Here is a 23622-nt window from a genome sequence, read left to right as displayed (position 1 = left end):
CGGGAGAAAGGGTGCAACACTGTTGGTATTTCTCTGCTAAGAAATTACTTGTGGAATTCATACAGTTGAATAAATGTTTATTCCGCCTCCTGTCCATATGGTGCACCGTTTCGTGGCGCGACAATTGAAATTTGGTAAGTAACGTTTCCAAGTTGCAGATTATCTCTTTGGGAAATGACGTAGTAGAGGGGGCGGATCGATTTATGCCACATGGGCTTCTTCAACGTGAAGCTAGAAATAGGTTTGTGTGGAATCACAGTATTTCGCCTCCAAGTTACAATTGATACAGCAAGCTGCTGCGTAGCAGCATTGGAAGAATAAATTCATCATTCATTTTCACGTTAGCCTAGGTGACCGGAAGCGCCAAACGAGTTTTGAGGAGTTTTGTTGCGTCCTACTTTTTGGGGCGATGGGACGAACAAGACCAACATCTTTCGCTTCAGCCAGTCGCAGCCAGGGAATCCCGGGCTAGGGATCCCCTCCACCAGGCGGGTGCATTAACAACTGCACCTGTTCTTGTTAATGAAGATTTGATTCATTCATTCATTCTGCAAGCACCGCGATGAAAGATTTGGAAGAGTAGACTTGCGTTTCTGAAGGCACACGCACGCGTTTTTAGTTCGCATAATAACATCCGAGGAATGCGGAGCTTTTTGTTGAGCTCCACTCAGTGTAGAGAAACAGACGTTGACACTGTCTCACTTAAAACTTTTTAGGGGCGGAGCCCCTTAGGGGCTGGGACTGTTGGCGTCTCCTGTCGTCGTCGTCGTCATTGCCGTAATCGTTGTTCGTCTCAGGTAGTCATGGTACTAAAACGCCGGGAAACTCGTTTACACCTCGCGCTAAAACGTAACGCGTACTAAAAGAACACCAGGACACTCGCTTACGCCTCGCGCTGGAGCGCCTCATAACGCGTACTGAAAAAACACCGGGACACTCGTTTACGCCTCGCGCTAGAGAGGTTCGTGCTTCAAAGACAAGAGACTTTTACAGCGAAGCTGTATACCTGTACCTCCAAACGGTTTCATTTCCGTTGGCAAAAATGCCAAGGCGCCAAGAATACACTCATACACTGCATGATTCGCCCCTCAACATGTTTCACTTTGTGGCACGGGATTTTCTGGAGACGCTAAATGAACTATTAACAGAAATTCGCTCTCTTCGGTGGGAAATCAGAGCCAGCTGGCACGACCCTTGTTTTTGTATCGCATCGTGTGAGTTTGCAGTGTTGAGCACCCTGTATAGGTAGAATGAGACTACTGTACTCATTGCTGAATTATCCACTTACCACGCAGTTTTGGAAGACGTCCTCTTGTGGCCATTCTACATTTCTTCGCAGCAACCTGCCACATTAGCTTAGTCATTCAGGCTAGTCAACATTCCGTAGATGAGAAACTGCACGCGCGACCAAATACTCTTCGGTCAACAGTGCTTTAAAAACCAAGCAGCTCAAAGAGGCGTCTACCATGTTAACAGCGTTATGCGATAAAAACAAATACTTCGGGTGGTTTATTGCGTACCTGCACAGGGAAGGTGAAAATTTACAATCGTTGTATTTGCTTTAACAATTGTTTCCTTTATCGCGGAATGGGATATGTGATCGGCTTCAGTGAAGGCGTACCCGGGTAATGCACCACAATTGTAGTCCGCTTTCTTCTCTGCGCGTTTTCTTCTCTCTTGGTGCTGAAACAAGGGACCCAAGCGGAAAGGATTCCGCTCTCCCAAAAACCGGACTTTATGCGGAACCGCCTCCGTTCGGGTCCGTTTTTGCTCAACGGAAAGAGAATTAAGGCTAGCGGATAAGGCCGTTCGAAAAAGCGTTGAAGACCGTTGAGTTAATATACGGCTGCACAAGTTTCATTTGAATCTGGCTTACGCCATTATGTACACTCCTTCTTGCGGGTAGTGATTTTATCCTAAATACGATGTATGCCGGGGCTTCAAGGAATATTTTCAATCTTGTGCGTTCAGGGCCGCATTTCGTGCACAAGATGCATTAGAAAGCAGCATTTTCACTATCGTCCCATTGTTTCTGGCAACACGACAAACGCGTTTCGGAGGGATTTCTACATTCGCCAAGGGTCCATGCCCGGAATTCGCATTTTTTCTAGCTAATTCCAAAAAGAAGAGAAAACGAGAGGGAATCCTTGCGAAGGTCTTCTCCTCCTGCTCTCCTCCGCAACACGCGCTTTTTCTCATCAACGACGTCGGATTAACATAACACAGTGAATCAGGCGCGATTCTTGTTTGCCCAGATTGCGGCGCGATAGCTTTTCCAAGGATTCTCCCCATGTCGTGCTTAACTGCTTGCAGCTTTAGCCAGCCCTGGCGGGGCGTCTTGATTCCGTGGACGCGTCCTGCCAGCCACAAAGCAACGCCACGCGCATTACTCACGAATTGAGGTCGCCGCGGCTACTTTTCGCGGCGGAAAGAAAAGAAAGCGAGTCTCGGGGAGACTTGGCAGAGTGTAACAGCTGTATATACACGGCTTGCACCCTGCTCGCCCATGCTATAGAGCGAGTTGTGCAGTATAGCCGCCGTGCGTGCCTGTGCTGTTGAATATGCAAGCGACTCATTTCACGCGTTTCACAGGCATGGCCGGGCATTGGCGGGGGATTAAGGGTTCAAAAAGAACAAGGGTGGAAGGCAGGAGGAGGAGGCGTCGAATGCTCATTTCCTCTGGTTTTATTTCGCGCGTGTATACGCGAGTTTGTCCATCCGCGAGAGGCTGCGCTTATACGGGTGTTGTGTATGCGGAGGTCGGACGATAGCGCGCGTTTGCGCGTGCCGAGAGAATCCGACGCTCTGGAGAGCGTCGAGGATAGCTGTGAGGAGCATCCTTAATCAGGTACGGAGCCGGACGCTGCCGCGAGAATGCGAGCGAAGCAACCCCCAGCGTCGTCGTCATTAGCGTGTCTTAGGGACCGCAGCGGCCGCGTGTTTATTTCTTATCCGCAGTGCCAAAACCGGCAGCTCCCGTATAGACCCCTCTTCCGTATCGCACGGGGGGACAAGGACGACAATAAACTTCGTCCTCTAAACGCCGGGTGTGCTTCCTGCTGCTCCAATCTTTTCTCTCGCTCGGGGAATTCCTTTCTTTTTTTGTTCGTCCCCTCGCCGCGCGTAGCCCCGGGTCAGCTTATAGCAGTAAATTAAGAGAGGCGGTAGAGCACTTCTCCTCTGTGCTGGGAGTATGAATGCATGTATGCCGCTTATCGCGGGATGCGCGCAGTATTAGCCGCCGCGATGTACAATGCGCGCAGTGCGGCTTCCAGGCCCAGGTCGATCGGCCGCCGCATCAGTCGTAAAGAGCGGACCCGTATACGCACGAGGAAGCGATCGCGTGCGGTACACAATCCAGGGCTGTGTCGTGCCCCGCTTGCGTAAGAAACCGAATGCCCTTGGCATCCGCGGATTAGCTTATCGACGTGACGCAGTGAAGGAGGCGACCCGCGAATCCGTCATGCATTATTCGCCCTCGGAGCGCGGCTTCTTGGTCTTGCCCTCGACCGTTGTGTTTCCTAACGCGTGAAGCGAAGCGTTTCTTAAAGAATCGCTGACCTCGCTGCCTCCTCGCGCGTGCTGTTGGTTGCTTGGATGTCCGCCGGAAGAAATTCGTGGTGGCGCGCTCTAATTCCTGCTCCGTCGAGAGCATTGTGGTCGCCGATGCGGATGCTTCTCAGTGTAACGCGAAGAGAAAACGCGATCCGGTCGGGGACTCGATGGCCGGCGTTTTCTCGGAAAGCGTTACCCTTGGGCTAGAAAAAAGCTTCTATTCATTTTTTCTTCGCTCTTTCAACCCGTCTTCCTTGCAAGCTGAAGGGTTGTTTGCACTTTAACGCTATTGTGGGGAGGTATTACGTTTGGTTGACCAATCATGAGGGAAACCATGCTGTTTTGTATTTCTATTTTAATTTTAATTGCAAACACATAGAATATATCGGTTATCTCTCATTCCAATTTCGTTTTTTGGGCAACATGCATTTCCCTATCCGCATTATCTTATCAGAAATAAAACAAACGTACACAAGAGTTAAGCCATACGACAACTACAAGCTCTTCACTCGAAACCGGATATATCGAATTCGAATATCTCAAGATATTACTTATGCCAAGCCGTGCGAACATCCCTTTCATTTACTTTTTGTATACGTCATGCATCTTCTTTATATCAATTCAGCGATTAATCTTGACATACCTTAGCGCGATACGTAGACACGAATGAAGACGACTGTAGGAGAGGCGCTTCTACGAGCAGTCTGCGATTCAAAGCAAGCTCTGTAACAATCCCCCCCCCCCCCTCCAAAAAAACAAAACAAAAAAACGCGTGCAAAATTACGGTGTTTCAACGTTGATCCCATACTTCAGTACTGAGAGTTAAAAAAAAACTAGAAAGGAAGTCCATTTCAACGCTTCTTGTAAGAGCGCAGCACATTGGAAGTGGACAGGGCTTGTATACCCATATCCACGGCCGCTTACCCTATCATGTTGGTCGGGCTCCTATAAGGGGGCTTCAAACGGTGCTTGAAGCAATTTACGTTTGCTGAAACTCTAGTCGTGAATCTTCTCGTGAAATGCCTTTAGGAGCGCCTTAGCGGTATGCCACTTTATTTTGCTTACAGGCCTTAGGTACTCTTCAAAGAGCCTATTGCATTTACATACTCTGCGTTGCGCACACAGGCGCGCGTAGTGTTGCCTTTTTTGTTCAAACTTAGGCCAATGCGTTCCAACTATCCCAGTGACGTGCCCTTTTGCAGCATAAATTCTTTATGATAAATTTTTGATCCGCTTGAGTATGATATACCGCATTTTCTCGCGTATAATCGGCCTGCACATAATCCGCACCCTTACTTTCAGCCCGCCGGAAAAGAAAAAAAAATCCTCGCGTATTGCCCGCACATTTGATGCAGGAAAGGTTGCACCGAAGCTAATGCTCAAGCAACCTATCACATACTATGTAGGCAGAAAAAGTGTATGTTTAGCAAGTAGAATACACTGACTGCGAGGCGAAAGTCACAATTCACTCAGTGTCGACTGCTCTCGCAGCTATCACTTGAGCCGCAGTCCTCACTGTTGTACGCAAGGTCATAGTCACAACACAACGCGCAGTACTGCTTCACGGCAGAGCGCGCATTGACGGGAAGCTGCACTAACGAAAAAACCCCGCGAATTATCCACACCTCTACTTTGCCACTGAAATTTTCGCAGTTTTGGTGTGGGTTATACTCGGAAAAATACGGCACTCCGCTTCAACCAAATACTTCTTTGGATTCGCAGTTTTTTTTTTTTTTTTTTTATTGCGAAAGTTTGCTCTGCAGTATAAAGCGGTGGGGGCGAGTGTGTCTAAATGTACGTAAACAGGAAGTTTTCACTCAGAAAGTCTAAAAGGCTCCGGTGATGCGGCCCAAAGAGCCAGCGTCTGTAGTCGGGCGGCCGGCCTGGGTTGAGTCCCACACTATGTAGTACTTGCTGTCGGGAACGTTGGAGGCCACGGCAAGTCCACAGAAGATGGTGAATATCTGCGGTCGATGCCGACGTGGTGCAAAATGGACATGTCCGGCCAAACGGAGCCCGTCGATCCGGGGGCCAGGTGTGGGTGACAGCTGGTGTAAGAGCAGTTGAAGAGCAGTACTCAGCGGTGTATTCATGCGCGCGTGCGGGCATGCGCTCACATTGTCTCTTGCCACATTATGTTATAACGCAGCGTTCTCTTTTTTTATTACCCTGCAGGGTTGGTGCAGCGAGGCCGAGGCACAGCGTGTACAGACGACTACTGCTTCCTGGGGAATACTCTGATGGTGTGGGTAAGCACACATATTTTTATTTAGAACATTATCAATTATGAGCCTACGCTACAACTCGATGCTCTGTGTGGTAACTAAAGTGGTCGTGTTTGAATATAACGTTAACGCGTTTGTATACCCGCGGGATTCTTTTTTGTGAGGCCTCGATTTACGCGTCTCCCCCTCTTTTTTTTTGGTGCTGTTTTTTTGCTCAGTATATTAATCACAGAATCGAACGTAACGCAAAGGCACAACGTTTAAGACACATTTTTCAATGCTTTGATTCGTAAATGTACAACAATAGTGCTAAGGGACAATATCCCTCCAATGCCAATGCATTAATTGTTCGGTTGCATTCACATGGTGTGATGACAATGCTGTGTTATTTCAAATAATTCGCTACTTGAGCTTGTGCGGGGTGAAGGGATAAAACCTGCCGATGCGTACACTTCTGGGTCGGCACGCCGCAACGCGGTTTGACTGCGCACGTCTAATTCAAGCAGTTCTGGAATTATCTATACAGCGCGGCTTCGGCGAATGTGGATGCACAAGATCGTAATTGCATACACACACGCTGGATACAGAGCTAGAGAGCGCGAGAAAGGAACAAGAAGAAAAAGAAGAAAAACACTTGACACGGCTGCTTCGCCCTACCGTCTATGTTTAGTGCTCTGAGTTTACGCGCATCTCTACATATGCTGCAGCGACAGAGGGGAATCTGGACTGCGGAAAACCGAGCGAACTTGAATGATCCGTCAACGAATGGAAACAAGTCGAGAACAACTCCTCGCAAACTTCAATTCCCATTTCCTTCCTCGTGAATTCTCGGGGCTCAAGTGTAAGAAATGGGAAATATCGCGCATCATTAATTACGGAGCGGAGACAGCGAGCCCGCACCATAAGTAAAAACAAAAAAAAAAAAACAAAAAAGGGAGAGAAGAAACCGTGGATAATTTGAGACTCTGAGACGTCACTGGAGGCGCCTGTTCAAACCATAAATCAGACGTAATCGGGTGAAGTGGCAGTGGGATGCGCATCACCAGCGCCAGACACCTTTGACCTCCTAACCGCTTGTTTCTCTCTCCTTTTTTGACACACGACCGCGCATGCTGTTCTTTTTTTTCATTAATCCTCAATGTCTTACTCAGGCTCGCGACTTTTGCCGGAACAGCACTTGACACCTATTTACTCAGGCGAAGGCGGCCGGAAGCTTCGGACAGTTGCTCCAATTTTTTAAAGTCATATTTTACGCGAACCCTAGCGGGAGAGAGCGAGCTAGACAGCAGCGAAATCCAGTTTGTGGGGGAGTGGGTCGCGGTACATTTTTTGCCCCGCGGTTCTCGGCCCAAGTCTCTCTCCTTCGAGAGACACAGAAGGACGCAATTACTGCCAGCCGGGTTCGCCCTTGCGTCTTCCGAGCCGAGGTGTTCGAGGGGCAATCGTCACTTGGAGCCGCTTCCTCTAACCGGGAGAAGAAAAAAATCGCAGGGTTCCCTTTCGTTTCTTTTCGTTATTTCCGTCTTTCCTTTCGTTCACCGTACGCCCGTACTTTCGTCAGCCTTGCCCGTCTGTGGAGAGCACCGATTTCCTCGTGGTGTTCCCCGCGTTACGCTCTATTTTTTCTGCAATTTTGGCTTCCCATTCCCATTTTTCGTTCTCTCGGGCCCTGGTGGCATGGCAACCCTGCGGGGAAAAAATAAAAAGAATGCGTCGACCTAGAGAGCGGGGCGTATTTGTGCCGTCCGTATCGTTAGTTTCGTTAGTTCGTTCTGCCTATGCGTCATTCATTTCCTTCTAGGCTGCAGGAAGCCATTGTTAATCATTGTGTCTGCTCGTCCCGTTACTGTAGCTTATTTTAGCCTGGTCTTATTTGTCTTCATTGTCCAGTCAGCTTCCGAGCGGTCTCCAGTAACGTCACCAAAGCCGTTTGTTGCTAACGGACGCAGAATACGGTCTTTAAGGGAGAGGGCGGAAAGAGGGGACGTTTTCTTGTGAGAAAAAGAAAAAAAGGAGGTCACGAAGTGTCGCGGTGGGGCCCGAAAGCGTCGGCGTATGGTCACGGTGATGGCGTCGATCTGTCAAAACGCTTATTGTGCAAACAAGGGAGCATTCTTCGAGAAGTGGTGCCCTTTTCTTAGCTAGGTTCCTGCTTGCCCCGCGGCTTCCATCGGGGCGTGCTGGTGGAAGCCGCGGGACGCGATGGCGCACAAACGTGCATGTACGTAGAGAGTGTCTTCGCGCCGATTTGTTGCTTGGTCGACTGGTTGCCACCGACCTGATTGGCGCCCGTCCCGAGTGACTGGAGCGCTTCCCCGCGCAACAGATTTTTCTCCAATGCAAAACGCGTACGTCGAGGGATGAGCGCGTTGGTTGTCATCATCGTAAGCAATCGCTTTTTGAAAGCGCTGCTTGTTTGACTTGCTTTACGTGAACCATTGTTGTTGCACTTGTCTTTAGGTGTGTTCACGCACTTCATTGCGCTTTCTTCGCTGCACTTGGGGCCAGAGTACCTGCTGCCACTTTGCGGTAACCACTGTAGCCGCGCCTTGATCAGCGACAAGCGTTCACACTGACCTGGGTATGCGCTAGTTATGCCTACAAAATGATAAATTAATAAATGTATAGTTTTTGCTGCCGGTGACACTTTTGATTGCGTATAAATTCTTTTCCTACGCCGCGAACTAATGCGCGTGTTTCCATGGACCAATTCAATGTTAACTACTGGATCCATGTCAGTTTCTTCAACAAGTGGGGCATGGTACGAACTGCGTCATGCTGTTGTACATTCACATTTCTTTTATGTGGGTGTGTGAATTGATATTATACGGCGTATTTATGTGCTGCGATACGAGCATGAACTCTTGAGCACCCTGATGAATGGAACAACTCGAGACGCAACGATGCTCTGTGCGCTGCAGATACCTTGGTGGTCTGCGAGTAGCGCATGTGGATTACAATACAATAGGGTACTGTTAATTATGCACGGAACATTTGTACAAGATGCTTATTCAGAGCACACATCTGTTCTTTACTGCTGGTCATTGCGTCGGCCAACATGCGATGTACCTGGGTTTTCATTTCGACAGAGCACACATCTGTTCTTTACTGCTGGTCATTGCGTCGGCCAACATGCGATGTACCTGGGTTTTCATTTCGAGTGCTACAGCAGGCGACGTACCACGTGCGTGTGAGACTACGAACCCTTTACTGTACGAACCCTTTACCAATGAACGCTCTGAAGTCGGAGCTGCCTGGTAATCATCTACGAATGATGTACAAACCAACAGGTCACCTTTGAAAGATGTAAGGCTCGCGAAATTTCCCAGTACGACCAGACACCGACACGCCGCACGCGAAGAGAAATCTGAATAGCAAAATTACGGGGCACGAAAACAAGGGCTAGTGAGGGCTCGCTGGCTGGTGTTGTGCATCTCCCGTTGTCCATCTACAGCAACTCTTCCCGCGGCACGCAAGTTATACAGCGGCGCATGTGGTACGAGGCCTGACAACGAGGCGTAAACTTGGCGATGGCGAATCGCGCGGGGCAGCAGACGCGTTGCGGCGGTGGTCGCGGCAAATTGGCGCGCAAGCGATCGTAATAACGTGCGGACGCCGGCGCAGCCGCAGACGGAGGAGCGCACCTTCGGTCGACAGGCTGAGAGGCCATTCCCGCTTTTAATTACCGCGCGGAGCCCGCAAATCGGCTTTTGACAGACGCAAGATGCATCGGCTGGCCGCCTTGCGCCGCTGACTCCTGCACTCGGGCCCGTTCCTGGAGGTCCCGTCCTTGTTGGTTTTGTTGGTCGTGCAGTTTCACCCCCCGATTCTTCTTCCCGGTCAGCGTGCGTCGAGTGGGGGTCCATCCGTGTGCCGGGATGTTGCGCTTTGTTTTCCTGGGCCTTCGATCAAGCAACGCACGCTCGCGCCGACGGCGTGGTCAGCCCCACATGGCGCACCGAAGTCCTCTCGTTCGGCCTGGCGGTTTCCTCGGCATGACTGTTTGGCCACCCGTGGATAATTATCGGGGCTCCTAAGCGTTTCGTGAACCCTTTTGCGTTTGCTGAGCTAACTAAAGCTATTTGCATGCACTTGAGAGTCCGAAATAAACCTTTATGTGCGCAAGCGGGTGCGATTAGTTAGAAGAACGCAAGCAAGAATAAGGGTGTTCTGCCTCAAGACCTGTGATTCGCTCTTCCTCGTTGCACTACGCTGAGCACAGTGTAGCGGTCTTCATGTAGCATCCTGGTAACGGAGCCCAAGCGTTCACTCCGAACCGCTTACAAGTGGGAAACCAATAGCGGATTTTTTATTTCTGGTGATGTCCGTAACCGTGATCTATTGTCAGAATAAGCGAAACGCACTTGTAGTTGGAGCCTGTGCGTTTTAGCGGCGTTTATCTATCGTTACCTCAGTGTAAGTTGTTTCGCCGGGAATCATTCGTTTCTGTAGCCTCACCAAGGGACAAAAAAAAAGAGGGGGGGGGGGTAGAATCGGCCTGAGCTGTATACTCCTATACGGGATGCTGGAAGCGGTGGTGTGTCGGTAAAGTTTTAAATCGTACTCTTAGTCGTGTTGAACAGTTGACATCGATTCCGGCCGAGAGACAAACGTACTTGCCCAAGAAACCGCATAAGCAGATGATTAATCACACTTCACTCCGTGTCACAAGACCTCCACTAATGTAAAGTTTAATTTAAAGGATAGGCCAGGAATAATAACAGCGGTCGAGTCTCTCTCTTTTTTTGTATTTAATAACCGATATATGAAAGAAATGTAAATTAGTTATTTCTTCAGCAGCTCACTTTTTCGCACTTCTCGTGCTCCCCACTCTAAACGCTGAGCAATCGGTGATCGGTTTCTGTAGACAGAATTCGGTAAACTGGAGGTCGCTTCCTCGCCACCTTCAAATGTCCATGGAGCCTTAAGAAAGAGGGTATTCATATCAAGTAAAGGTAGAGTAAGTGTCAGCTTCATTCATCATTCGATAGATGTTCTTTTTTTTTTTGCGTTACTTACAACGGGTTTGCGCGTTTACGGCGTGCATTCTGGCTCCGCGGTGAAGCCACCCTCCCCGCAAAGGAACGATTATTCGGTGTCGTTGTCGGTGTCGGTGTTATTCGATGTCGATGCGTGCAAGCCCACCTGCCGCAATCACTGTTATCACTATCAATGAACAAATTTACCGAAGACTACGATACTGTCTAATTCGGAATTTGTGCGTAGCTATTTAGGCTTTACGATGTTGAGATATATTGGGGCAAATAATGTGAGAGAGACATGTACAGATAGACAGACCACACTGACTCCATCTGTTGATTGCCGTGGATAGACATCTACTCATGCGACGCTGCATCGCTGCGACGATAGCATCGTTCAAAGGCTTTTAATTTATTTTTTATTTTGTTTATCATTTGTCTATCATTTTACGTAGCACGCACAATGGTGTTTGGACCCGTAACCACATGGCTAATGGCGGGTTCAAGAACAAGACTGGTTGCTATAAAAAGCAACGGCTAAGTTTTAAACAAAACAAAAACATTGGGGGTACAGGATCAGATCAGAGCATCAGTGATGAAGAAAACTAGTTTTTAGAACAAACAATGACTGATAACATTGAATTGTAGAATCAAGTACAACCGCTAAAGGAGTTATTACCACATTTCACACTTCACTGCTCAGGCAAACTATGAATACAACTTCGCAACTTATCTCGCAAACGATTAGCACATGAAGCACGCTTTTCTCAAGAAAAAGAAGCTTTCTGTCTCTCAAGCAAGAACTGCTTAATAGATGAGAAGAAATTTGGTCTAATTTCAGCACCATTATTAATGTCATTCTGAATCAAAGTGCCAATAAATTCCACTGCCCGCATTCAATTCAAATCGCCACGTTCCTCACCGCTGAAGCCGACACCGCTTAACGCATGAACGGGTGCTTAAAAAATTGCGCCCACCTCCCCGCGAGGGGAACCCTGTGTAGATGCGACGCATCGTGGGGTTCACTTGGTGTTTCCGTTGGATTGATTCTAAAATCGCGTGAAACGTGTCGGAAACATGTATGATTATTATGTTTTATGATTATTATTATGTTTTATTGGCCAATCTTGGTCAATCTCTCTAAGTGGTATGCTTGGGGCTTCGCTGTCGCAACGCCCTTTACTCCATCATTGTTGCTGTAAGTGGGAGCTTCTTTTCTTTTATTGCAAGTGTTAATCATTGCCCCATCATGCGTTGTATCAGTAGCATCTTGACGTAGTTTGAATGAGTCAAGGATATAAGGCGCGTTCGTAGCATTTGGTTCTGTCTCGGTTTTGGGGCGCAGTGGGAAGAGCACCATGTACCTCGCGTTCCGTCCACAGGGTCGTGGGCGCCGCTAACTATTTTTTTTTTATAGTGCAGGGGGAGGGGTGTGGACGGACAACAACGCCGTATGGAGGGACAAGGCGAGTGAATGCGATGCAGTCGCATCTAAAAAGGGCGCTCTGAACGTTTTCACCATACTGCCCTCCTTCGCTTTCCTGCTCATGTTTCCCCCGTACCTTTCTTTCTCCGCCATCATCCTCGCGCTTTCTTCGCCTCCGCTGTCGTTCTTCCCCGCTGCCTGCGTTCGCTCTGTTCCTTCCTCCCGTTTGCTCCTCGTTCGCTCAGCCGACGCCACTCAACGCGCAGACGAGCGCTAAGCGCATGCGCTTTAAAAAAAAACGTGATTGTTAACCCGTTTACAGGAAGATCGCCAAATGTTCGATTAAGCTGTAGTTCACTTTAGCTTGGCCCTGCGCACGCACGCACGCACAAGCAAACCAGACAGCCAGCAAGCGCGCACGCAAGAAGACAAACGCTGGTGCGTTTATCAGAAGCAATGTCGGGTGGTGCTAGGCCGTGTTCCGGGGCAACGCCGCCTGTATAAACAGTGCCTAACGCGTGATCGAAAAATGGCCAAACAGCCACTCTCCTGTTGCTCTCTCCTACCCTTCCCCGCTCCGTAGCCTTCCAGCGTGCTTTCGTGTCCGACAGCCAGCGCCGCTTCTCGGAAACTATGCAAAATAGTGGAAAGTTTGTTTAGCGTTCCCGAGGCGGCGCTCCTACGCCTTCTTGTTTTTCACCATGCCTGTCTGTCTTGGTCTGTCACTGATAAAACTTCATTTGTCACGAAGCAAAATCCCTTGCGCTGCCGCAGGCTGATGCCGGCTTTGCGCGCTTATCTACTCGGATCACAGGCCCTGAAATTTTCTGAGTGGGGCATCCCCCCTCTATCCCCTCCGCATTTAGATATTGTTTTGACCCCCCTGTTCGCACTCCGCATCGGTACGCACTTCTGAAATTGAGGACTATACTGTAGAAGCGCCCGGACAACGTGGCGGGATCGCAGCTGCTTATCCTTTTGTTTCCTATAATTTTCTGAAGTTTACAAGCACGTGATATTATTGGAAAGTAATCGTAGAAGTAAGTGCCTGAACAAAAAACGTGCACGCAATTTTTTCTTCTCTAAATACTCCAGAAAAAAAAATATCAGTAAAATAATGGCTGCCCCATCCGGAAATATCGTTTTTCTGTTAGCCATATGTCTACCCGACAATCAGTATGTTCTTAGACTATTTCAGTCCGCCTCCGTCTTTATCTTTGGAAAAATGCAGCAAGTATGAAGCGAGCGACACGTTGAACGAGATCCCCAGTGCGCCACAGAACTAGCGCCCCGTCACGGCTAAGATGTAAGCGAAACGGCCCTTGAAGCCCAACAGGCAAGCTGACAGACACACGTCGTAGAAGTGGGTGCGGCGTTCGCGACTCGCGAGCAGTGACGTAAGGCGAAATGTCCGCCGGCACGCGCCACATAGCGGATCAGTGCCTGAACTAAGCGTCCCTACCCTTCCCATTGAAAAGCGCGCGACGCGTCAGGCAATGTTAATACAGGCGGCGTTGTCCGGGGCAACGAAACGTGCTTATCGTTCGTAAATTTCATTTCGATGGCCGTGCTCTACAACTTCTCTCTAATCAATAAATCAACTACTTAGCTTCCGGATTTAAGTTCGCTTAGTCCCCTTTCTTGCCCCTTAGCCTTCCTCCCTCCCCGGCTTTCCCGAAAGTGAGAGCCTGTGGCTGATGATTCGTAGTTGAACTACATTTCACGCGTACCGCTACATTTATAAATTTCCGCTAGAAATGAACCGATTGCAGGCTTGTTTTACTGGCGAACAGCCTATTACCCACATCTCAGCACGCGAGGGGCGACAAAATTTAAAACCCATTCTTCGGGCTGCCGGTGGGGAACTCTTTTCTTTGGGAATGAAAGCAAGCTTCTTTGAGGACCTTTATGTCACCCCCTTTTATTAATTCTTCTTCGACACTACGGCACTTTCGCTCGGAGGACGTAAACAGGGGTTCCCGAGCAGCTGCGCTTTGTGTGGACCGTGCCTGAATGAGTTTCTTTCGCTCTCTTTTCAAACCAAACAAGTGAAACGAGCCCCTGGGGCTAATAAAGATCCTTTCAACCCGTATTGTCGCCCGCTAAGAGAGTACACTGCATTGTGTAGCAACGGCAACCAAAGGGACCTTTTTTTCGTTTGTTTATTTATGGGCGCGCACCGTTTTGAACGTAAGACTAAAGAGGCGCGAACGCCGACAACAAGCACGCGCCAGCGGAACAACGGTCACCCGTCGCCGGGGAGCCCGGGAAGGGTCTTTTGTTTTCTTGGCGGCGCCGCGGCGCTCGAGAGAGAGCACACTCGGGACGTGTTCGAGCGAAGTGGGTGCGTGTAAGGTGCTTCGTTTTCTTCGCGCGTAAATTCATCGCAACGAATAACGTGCGTACCAGAGAACAGGATCGCTGCCAAAGCGCGAAACGCCGGTGAGCCAGCCACCTTTTGTGTACCCTGACGACGCATGAGGTGCCGTATTTACGCGTGGTCAGTATGATGGAGCTCTTCTGCAGCGAGATTTTGCTTGAAGCGCTAATTGGATCATATCCAACACATACCCAGCCGACTTTGGTTTTGGGTCCATCTTTTAGTTACCAATGGGTTACAGAGTCGTTCGCGCTCTTCTGCGCCACCTAGCAGAACCATGGTGGGGCAGCTCCACGGATGGCCTCCTGAAGCTACATGGTGTGGCGGTGAGATCAGCTTTGAGGCACTTCTTGCCAGTCATCAAGGTCACCTTCTATGAAGCAAAAAGTCAACTTATTACTTGTAAGAACCCTTCGAGTGTGCCTGGGGTCCCAAGACGACTTGAAGCCCTTGCCCTCTGGTCATTGCGGAGGTATGAGAGTTCCCGGTCCTGGTGTTGCTGTTAGGAGAAGCAAAGTGTTACGTGTTAACAATATCCCCCTGGTCATTGCGGAGGTATGAGAGTCTCCGGTACTGGTCATCATCACCAGCCTATCTACGCCCACTGCAGGGCGTAGATAGGCAGGGCGCCTCTCCCATTATTCTGCTGTTGATGTTAAAGAAACAAATTGTTACGTGTCAACAATATTTATGAAGCACGCATGTCACTCACCATCGGAGTGTTGGACGGGTCGAAGGCGCTCGTCCCTCATTTCCGACGTCGCGCCTTGATTCTCGCCCTCGCAGAGCTCAACCGCCTGCAGCCTAGCATCACGTTTCGAGTCGAAGGTATCGAGAAGAAGGCAAATGTTCCCCTTTCAGGTGTGGCTGATCCAACGGGTGTTAATGCATATGTACAGCATGCACGCGTTTACACTGTATACGCTTATACACAGATAGGTCATGCACCGCAGACAGTTCAGCACGCTCATTTTCAATTACCTGCGTAGCTAAAAAGCACATTTTCCGATTCTCTCACCTAACATCATTGACAATTGCGGAGCTTTGTGCATTGCGGCAACAAATTTCATTGCCAAAAGGTCGCGTGGCGGACGATGGGTTGTCTGGAGCTCCTGTCCGTCCAACTTTATGCTAGGTATGGATACCGTTTCTTTACACTAACGGTCGGCGAACACCTTCAATCAGCGCAGGATCATGTACTTGTCATAAATTTCATGTGGATGCCTAGCCATAGCGGCTTGTTAAGAAATGAGTGAGGTGAGTGTCTTGTGAAACCGCCACAAGACCAAGGTGATGGACTGGTCCTCCCGCCCTTTACCGCCGATGTGAGGAGCATTATAAAGAAGCTGTGTGTTCGGAGGTCATAATGCAACGAAGCGCTCCCTGCTGCAGACAAATATCTTGCCTTATAGTCCCGATTCAACATGGTGCTCCCGCTAAATGCGGAATCTTTGGTGTTACGTCATGTGCGACTGGACGTTGCATGCGCGAATTCGTTTCTGTTTAGGATCAATTGTGCGAGCTCCCCGTGGTGCGCATGTGCAGAGCCCGAGGTTGAACTTTCCCACCTGTCATTACACTGCCCCTTGCACACCTGGCAAAGGCGTGAGAAAGAGAGAAGCATTTTGGCCACGTATTTACTTACTTGGCTGCAAATGTCGTGATGGACGACAGCCTTTTGCCGCCACTGCCACGCAAATGCTTCTCTTCTGATTCCTGCCCTCCTCTCACGCTCTTTTCCTCCAGTCTCGCTGCTCCCACGATAGGCATAGTGAAGTTTGCTTAAGTCAATTCAATTTTACCGCGTTCTACTACTGGTGCGCCATCTACTTTAACCTTTCGTTACTGATGGACTTCTTTGAATGCTGCCAAGAGGTATAGGGATGGGAACGAGTGCTTTTCTCTTTTTTAGGCAAAGCATTGTTTTCGACGCGTATTTTATTTTATTTTCGGCCGCAAAAATCAAGCAGTCATCTATTTTTAATCAAAACAACGCGTGAATCCTACTGGTGTATTGATGGTTTACGTTAAATATGTGTCAGGCTTTCTTTCTGCTTAACAATGTTGACAACTATGACATGGGTTTACACTAGTTAGGAAAAGTTTTGCCTATAAACTTCTCGTTCAAGAATTTATTTTAACTGTTGGCCGTGTGGCTGAATTAAAGGAAGGACGTACTAAAGTAGTCCCAGAAAGACTATTGTCTTTGGACTACTTTGTGCAGTGGGGGAGTCGTATCTATCGGTCGCCTCCGACCTGGCAGCTGCTGGCGGCTCTTCAGATGAAGTGGTGCCACCAGCCAGGACCAGCTTCGGACTAGTGGCACCAGGTACCGCTAACGTTACAGGTTGTGGGCGTTAGCTAATGCGATGTGTTCTGAGTGCTGACGTTCCTACGAGGTATGTTCTTGGATAAGTGTGACGTTGCTGTGGCTGCACTGTGGGGTGGGCTTGCGGTCCCATGTCTTTCGCCGTGTAGTCACGCGAGTGTTGGTAGTGTGCTGGTTGGCGCTAGTCTTTTAATCTTGTCTATCTAATGATGGATGAGGAGTGGGTACTCCGGTCTATCGTTTAGGTACAGTGTCGGTTCGATATGATGTGCGGGGTGAGGTACCATGGTACGGTCATGGTTAGCGGGTACACGAATGAGCGCTTCCCGGGCGAGTTGATTTGCTCTTTCATTCCCCGCCACTGTAATGTTCCGTAGTACCCAGTGAATGAATTCTGGCGAGTACTTTTACTGTGGCAGTGTCGATGGGAAGGTGAATCCGTTTGCAAACAGGTAACATGCGTTTTTTGGAGTGCATGTAGATGTTAATAGCGTGGTGGGGGTCGTCGCTAGGCAACCGGTATAGCTAGCATTTCAGCTTCTTCTGTAACGGTGCAGTTTATATGTACTAAGCCGTCGTCTTCTTTGAGGTTCGCATATGTTTTTTTTTTTAATTCGCATTTTTGCCATGCGGCATATAAAGAAAAGATAAGACGTTAGGTAGAATAAAAATACCGGGTACAAAAGCACAGGTAGTCAGGAAATTGATGACCCTGTACAAGTCTAAAGGTAGGCATGGAGTCCGGTCTCATGTAAAAGGTTCAGCAGCGACCTGCAGTAGCGGTCTTCGTTCACCCACCGGTTGAAGTCCCCCGGTTTATCCCACCGAAGACCAACCACTCTTAGCGCACTGTCCCGAGCTGTTCTGGTTCCTGTGCACGTCCACTAGAGATGATTAACATCAGCTGCAGCCGCCGAAGCCGGACACTTGGGACATGTTCCTGGGTCTTCTGGTGCGGGTCACCAAGTCCAGGTGACTGAAGGTGTGAGAGCCACCCCAGCCCGAAGCCTCCTCAGAGAAACTTCCTCCACCCGGGAAAGATTAGGGGGGAGGGAGCAGACACACGGGGGAATTAGGGCACGTGTGTCCCTTCTCAGAAGAGATTTCATGGCTAAAAGGCGGGAGCGTGGATCACTAGGAAGAGGGCTAGGGGCGGATTCAGATTCAGGTGGGGCCGGAGAGTGCGAAAGATTGTCCGCTAATTGGTTGAAAAAATTGTTACCGTGCCCCTGTACCCAATGTACGCGTACCATTAGCTGTGCTGTCATGTGGAGGCTGTGAATGTTCTGGCAAATCAGGGGAGTCTTTTTCACTTGCTTTAGGTGCTTCACAGCACTAAGTGAGTCTGTGTATATATGCGCCTCTTTGATGTTAGGGAGGGCACTTGCAGCTTTGATTGCGTCATATACAGCCTGGAGTTCCAGTAGCAGCGGGTCTGGCGTGTCGGTGGAATAACAGCGCGAGCCTTTCAGTGCTGAGTGTGTGGAACTGACGAAAGCGGTCCGTCCTCCGTGCGGGAGAAGGGCTGCGTCTGTGTACAATACACAGTAACCTTCAGGAACTGTGGTATCTGAGGTTGGCGCTGGCTGTTCACGGCGACAAAGCTTCGTTGTCTTGTTGGTTGTTATTGCTGTATAGCGCCATGGTGGAAGGTCGTCTATGGTTGAAGTCACGGGAGGCTCTTTACAGAAATACGAATGGAGAGCTCCGACCATAGGTATGTAAAAACGCTTGAGCTTTCTTGCTTCTTCACGCTGATTTACAAGCTCCGTGATAGTATTGAGCTGAGCGTGCTCCTGTAAGATAGGAATCGGAGTGAGACGTGGAAGTGCCGTGATGGTTCGCATGGCCTCTCTGTTGATAGCCTCAAGCCTCGCCCATTGTTTTTGCACACATCGGTTTTTGCTTTGCTGCATACGTGAATATGTGTTTTTGGTGGGAATCTAATGCATTTTCTAGGAGCGAAATGCCGGTCTAATTTGTCGCCGAGACGTATTCTTCTCTTCATCCATGTGTCGAGAACGGGATCCACATGTTTGTGGTTTAGCAAGCCTTGATTGATGGGGGTTGTACTTGCTTGGGTGGGGCTTAGTTCGTAGCCGAGTTCTGCATGTGAGTATGGCTCATCCCAAGTTAGGGCTGTTTTGTAGACTGAGAAGTTGGTTGTGGTGGTGTGGTGGTATGGAGAGCTCCGGTGCGTTAACTTGAAGCTGCGTTATGCTAGCGCTAAATGGGAAAGGTAGTTTGTTGTACGCGTTAATGTGCCCATCCTGTTTTCCAGTTTTGTTGACGTTTGGGTAGGGTACTTGATATCTGATGTTCGTGGTAATGAGAACGTCCCTGAGGTGAAATAAGTCTCATTGAGTACTTTTTTTTGGGCACTCCTCGTCATAATGGTTGCTCACACTGATGGATGATAAGATTTTCAGCTTTGCGTCCTCAGCCATCACTTAATCTGTTGAGTCCCAGAATTTTTGTAGGGCTTGGGGTGTCTGCCGTGTTTGCCGTGGGTTATGTGTAAGGTGGGGCGCCTCCGTCGGGGATTGTGCACTGCCAACAGTTCCTTCTTCTCTACGGAGCACTCTACCTTTACGCTGTGGCCCATTCTTCTACTGCATTCAGCTCTAATTGCAGGGTAACTTATAATGGGCCTGTTTAAAGAGCGACAATCATCAGCATAGGCAGAAAATTAAATTCATGGAATTGTGCACAGCTCTTTGTGGTTAAATAGCGTTGGTGAAAATACTGAACCTTGGGGTATGCCCTTTTTGTGGGTGGGAGAAGGGAATGGTATAATTTTGGCCAATGGTGGTGGTGAGTTTCCTGTCGCGAAGTTCCTAACTTTGTTATACATTCCGCTTCCACAATTAGTGTTTCCTAATTCTTGGAGTATAACGTCATGGCCAATGTTATCAAACGCCTTCTCAGGTCAGTGGCTAGAATTGCTTCCGCTTGAGCAACGCTGCGTTCCTTGTGTATGCCTTCAAAGATTCGAAGTAAAGCGGCTTGAGTGGAGAGGTTGCCCCTGAACTGTACCATGTTTTGGAGTAGAAGGTACAAAAACATGCCAGTAGCTATAAGCCATCGACTGGTGTATCTAGCAATGCTAATAGGGTCATGGCCTGACGCTGACCTTCAACGTATGTTTGCCTGTGCCTTAAATGCGTTTTTGAATTAAACACGGGGTCAGCATTTTTTCCCGAGCTCTAGAAAAGCGCTCTACCATGTGTGGCATATTCAACCTTTAATCCTTGTTTCTCTTATGCTGCTTTGGATAGCTCTTATGACTACTGCGCTTCCTGCAATGTGGTAGTCATGACTCCGTTGTCGTATCACAAGTTGTTCAGTAGATTCCGGTACAGTTTTCTTAACGCTACGCACAAGCATACACATGATTACGGGGGACCGGAGTGGAGGGAGCGTTTCGACCGCTTGACGATGTCCCGAGCCCCCAGCGGTGGCTTTTCATTCCAGCCACTTTAGTTCCTGCAATGCATCCGCCCTCTCCGTTCTTGCTGTTTCTACCAGTATGTTGACCGTCTCCTGGTAATAGGTCTCTGCAAGGAGTGAAATAAATCGAGGCATACGAATTCCAAATGTTGTTATAACAAACTCACCCGCAAAAAAAAAAAAGAAAACCCGGTAGCGCTCCATTTTAAGATTATGCGAACGGGACAGATGAAACGAGTGTACCTTGGCATCCTTGGTTGGTGTACTTCGTCGGTTCCTATTTTGGTTGCTTTCGCTTTTTTACTCCCTTTTTTGTTTTCTCTCTCTTTCTCTTCTTCTTTTTCTCCTTTTTGTCCTCGAACACAGTGAAATGTTGGAGCGCAGTATACAAATACATCAGGCTTTGCCACTCTAAGGGTTAAACGTGGCAGGGCGGTGCATAAATAACGCGCTTGTCCGAACTCAAACTGGCTCGTTCCTTCCCGAGTTTTCATCTTCGCTTTTTTCATCAATGTGTCCCCTTTCCCTGAACGACCACGCGGTTACTAGACCTCGCGAAGGGCTCTGCTTTCTTGCTCGCTGAACTCTCCTGGTCCCGAGCTGCACTTTGCGATCGCGGACTCGCTGTGGTGGAATGATTTCACGGCCTGGCCCACGGCACGGCCGGCCTCTCACGGGGACAGCCATCAAAACAAGAACTTTGCGCGAAACTGCTTGTGTTTTCGCGGCGGAGAAGGCGAGGGAACCTTCCGGGAGAATGGCGCTGCGGGGCGATTGTCGTTTGGACGCGTTACCGATCACCCGTGTGAAATTATCCGGAAGCATAAAGCTGCTCTGTTTGCGGTGCACTTAGGGGCTCCATCGCGGAGCACCTAAGCGCGTCTGTGTTCTTTTGAAGAGTTGCGTAATGTGCGGTGGTGCTGACTGCCTCTGAGGTTGCACTTGCGGATACGAACGAACTGCGCTCCTGGTTTCAGTTTCGGCTCGTTCTCTAAACGACCCAGGTAAATGTGGAAGCCTGTCTTCGCCGGCAGTTTTCTGTTTCAGCTGTGTGGACATTTTCTAGTGCCGGCTAGTATGTTTGAGAAGGCTTCCTGGATAAACGGCTGTTACTGGAATGGTCGTGGCTGTTCGCCTTTCACCGCAAAAGTCTTCTTGGTCCTTGTGCGTAGCATTTACGAGAGCTCCGAGCAAATACTTTTTCGCGTTTTTTTATGGCGTTCTAAAAAGTATTATTGCGCGTTCTCACAGGCTAAAAGAGTGATACTTTTTGTTAATATTGTTAGTTTTGAAAGACTGTTGCTGAAACAAGCGTGCGCACTTGTTTCACTTTTTGCGTTTTGCTTTACTGTTACTTTAAAAGGTGTTCAAGTTGGGCCCACCTTGCTTTTTGCGGGGACGTCCGGGTCGCAATGAGCACTATAAACGCAATAATAATCACATAAATGATATTAGCTAAAATTAATATCTTTTTAATCGCTTGTTGTAGGCCACCTACGTTTTCTACCAGGGATTGGCGGCAAAAGTTAAACATCGCTAGTGCAATCGATAAAAATTTGGGGCAGAAAATCTATGTGAAATCGGGAGGTAATGGGTGCATCCTTCATACCTTCGTTGTGGACTACGTAAACCTGCCCCACGGATTGCCTTTCCTTCAGCGTGCGTGGGCAGCTGGTGAACTACGGTCCCCAGACTTAACTGGTGAAAAGACGCATTTCGACATTTAGATTGTTCGCTTCCGAATAACACAACTTATGCGCACGCGTACTCCACATCGATAATCATCCAGAATAGCCATTGTTGTTTTATGTCTATTTTGAAAGTTAAATTTGAAATAAATTTTTGCGCACTTTAAGCGCAAGTAACACTAAGAATATTTGCGGAAAACTATACTTTGGCACGCACTCAGTGCTTAAAGGTTGCTATATGGGAAACTCGGAAACGTTGTTTCACGTAGGCGTAGCTGCTTTAAATTATTCTTGCAAAACATTAAGCGTTAGCAAAATTGTTGAAAAAGTCTAGTTTAAGGGCCAAACAATAAGAACATTTTTTGATGCGCCAGCGTATGACTCCTGCACTCGACGCACAACTTTGGTCACCCTCAATCACGCCGGCGAAATCTCCACGACCGCCACCACGCACGCCAACAAAATACAGACGGCAGGAGCTTGGCGATCGCCTTCGCAGCCACCACCCACGCCAACCTTCCCCATATCACTATATAGTCTCTGACTCGCAGCAGGCATGCCGTCTCTATCAGGCAGACGCAGCTCCACCCCAGGCCATTCCTCGCCTCCAACGTCCATCCGACGAGACCACCATCACGAGCGGCTGGACTCGCGGCCACTCCGGCCTTCCGGGGAATGAAGCGGCCCACGCCGTAGCCCCAGCTCTGCACTCCCAGGCAGTCACCGATGGCCAAGAGATCCCACCACCCGCACCAGCGCCCCCCACCTCCAAATTCCCCTCGGTAATACTGCCGCGAACCATACATTGGGTTTGTTTATTTGTGTTTTGCTTTTACCGCCCGGCTGCGCCGGTCTGCGTTATCTCTGCGCCAAGGGAAGCGCGTGTTCCATTCTTTCTTTCTGTGCCGCATGTGTTATCTGTTGTGATAGGGAGAGCATTCCGATCTAACGTGAACAGCCCAGAATAATCTTCTTGGATCTACTATGTTCTCGATGCGAATCGACGTTTCGAGAACCACGCGCGCCGAAAGATAAAAAGCCTGCAGTGCGGACGCCGGGGCATTCGATTCGACGACACTCGCCTGTGCAAGTCACTTTGTTGACCGCTGCTTCGCCGCCTCTGTATTCTTTTGAGTTGTTAGGGGAGCACAAGTTCGCTCCAATAAACGTGTTTCTCATTCAACACAACTGCATCGTCCTTGTCTTCGTGACAATACGTACAACGCCCTTCTATATCACTACACCCTTACCCGCCGCGTGTATCCCCCTCCACATCCCACCCTAACCAACGAGCGAGCCATCATCTATCGTCGCCTCCAGACCGGTTCCTTCTACAATCATTTCATCATCCACCAGATGGCAGCGACTATCTACCCCCGTCCAATGTCAGCACTAAGGCACCCCGCTCACCACCTTCTACCTCGTATGCTCCTGTCCCCACTGCCCTAATGCTTCCCCCTCTTCCAACCCCGCAGCAGTGGGAGACTGAGCTGACCAGCCCAGAGCCGGTCCGCCAGAGACCTTGGTTTCTTGGGCCATCCGCTCGACACTGTTAAGAGGCACACTGCAGGCTTCTCCACCACCCATTTT

General features: G+C 49.1%; 1 protein-coding gene across 7 annotated transcripts in view; it reads left to right on the top strand.

Annotated features, from left to right (window-relative positions):
* LOC144175082 (uncharacterized) overlaps positions 1 to 23622 on the top strand; it is a 793144-nt gene that overhangs the window by 364939 nt on the left and 404583 nt on the right. For 6 of the 7 annotated variants that reach the window (XM_077704129.1, XM_077704128.1, XM_077704127.1 and 3 more), the window contains one exon: positions 5731 to 5804. The gene's annotated coding sequence lies outside the window, so the exon portion shown is untranslated. The remainder of the gene's footprint in view (positions 1 to 5730; positions 5805 to 23622) is intronic. The other variant, XM_077704130.1, reaches the window with a different exon arrangement.

Source organism: Haemaphysalis longicornis, unplaced genomic scaffold, assembly GCF_048455015.1.
Source record: "Haemaphysalis longicornis isolate Haplotype H1 unplaced genomic scaffold, Haemaphysalis longicornis Haplotype H1 scaffold_3, whole genome shotgun sequence".
In the NCBI taxonomy this organism is placed as follows: Eukaryota; Metazoa; Arthropoda; class Arachnida; order Ixodida; family Ixodidae; genus Haemaphysalis; species Haemaphysalis longicornis.
Note: the sequence above shows the minus strand (reverse complement) of the source record. Positions and strands in the feature narration are given on the sequence as shown.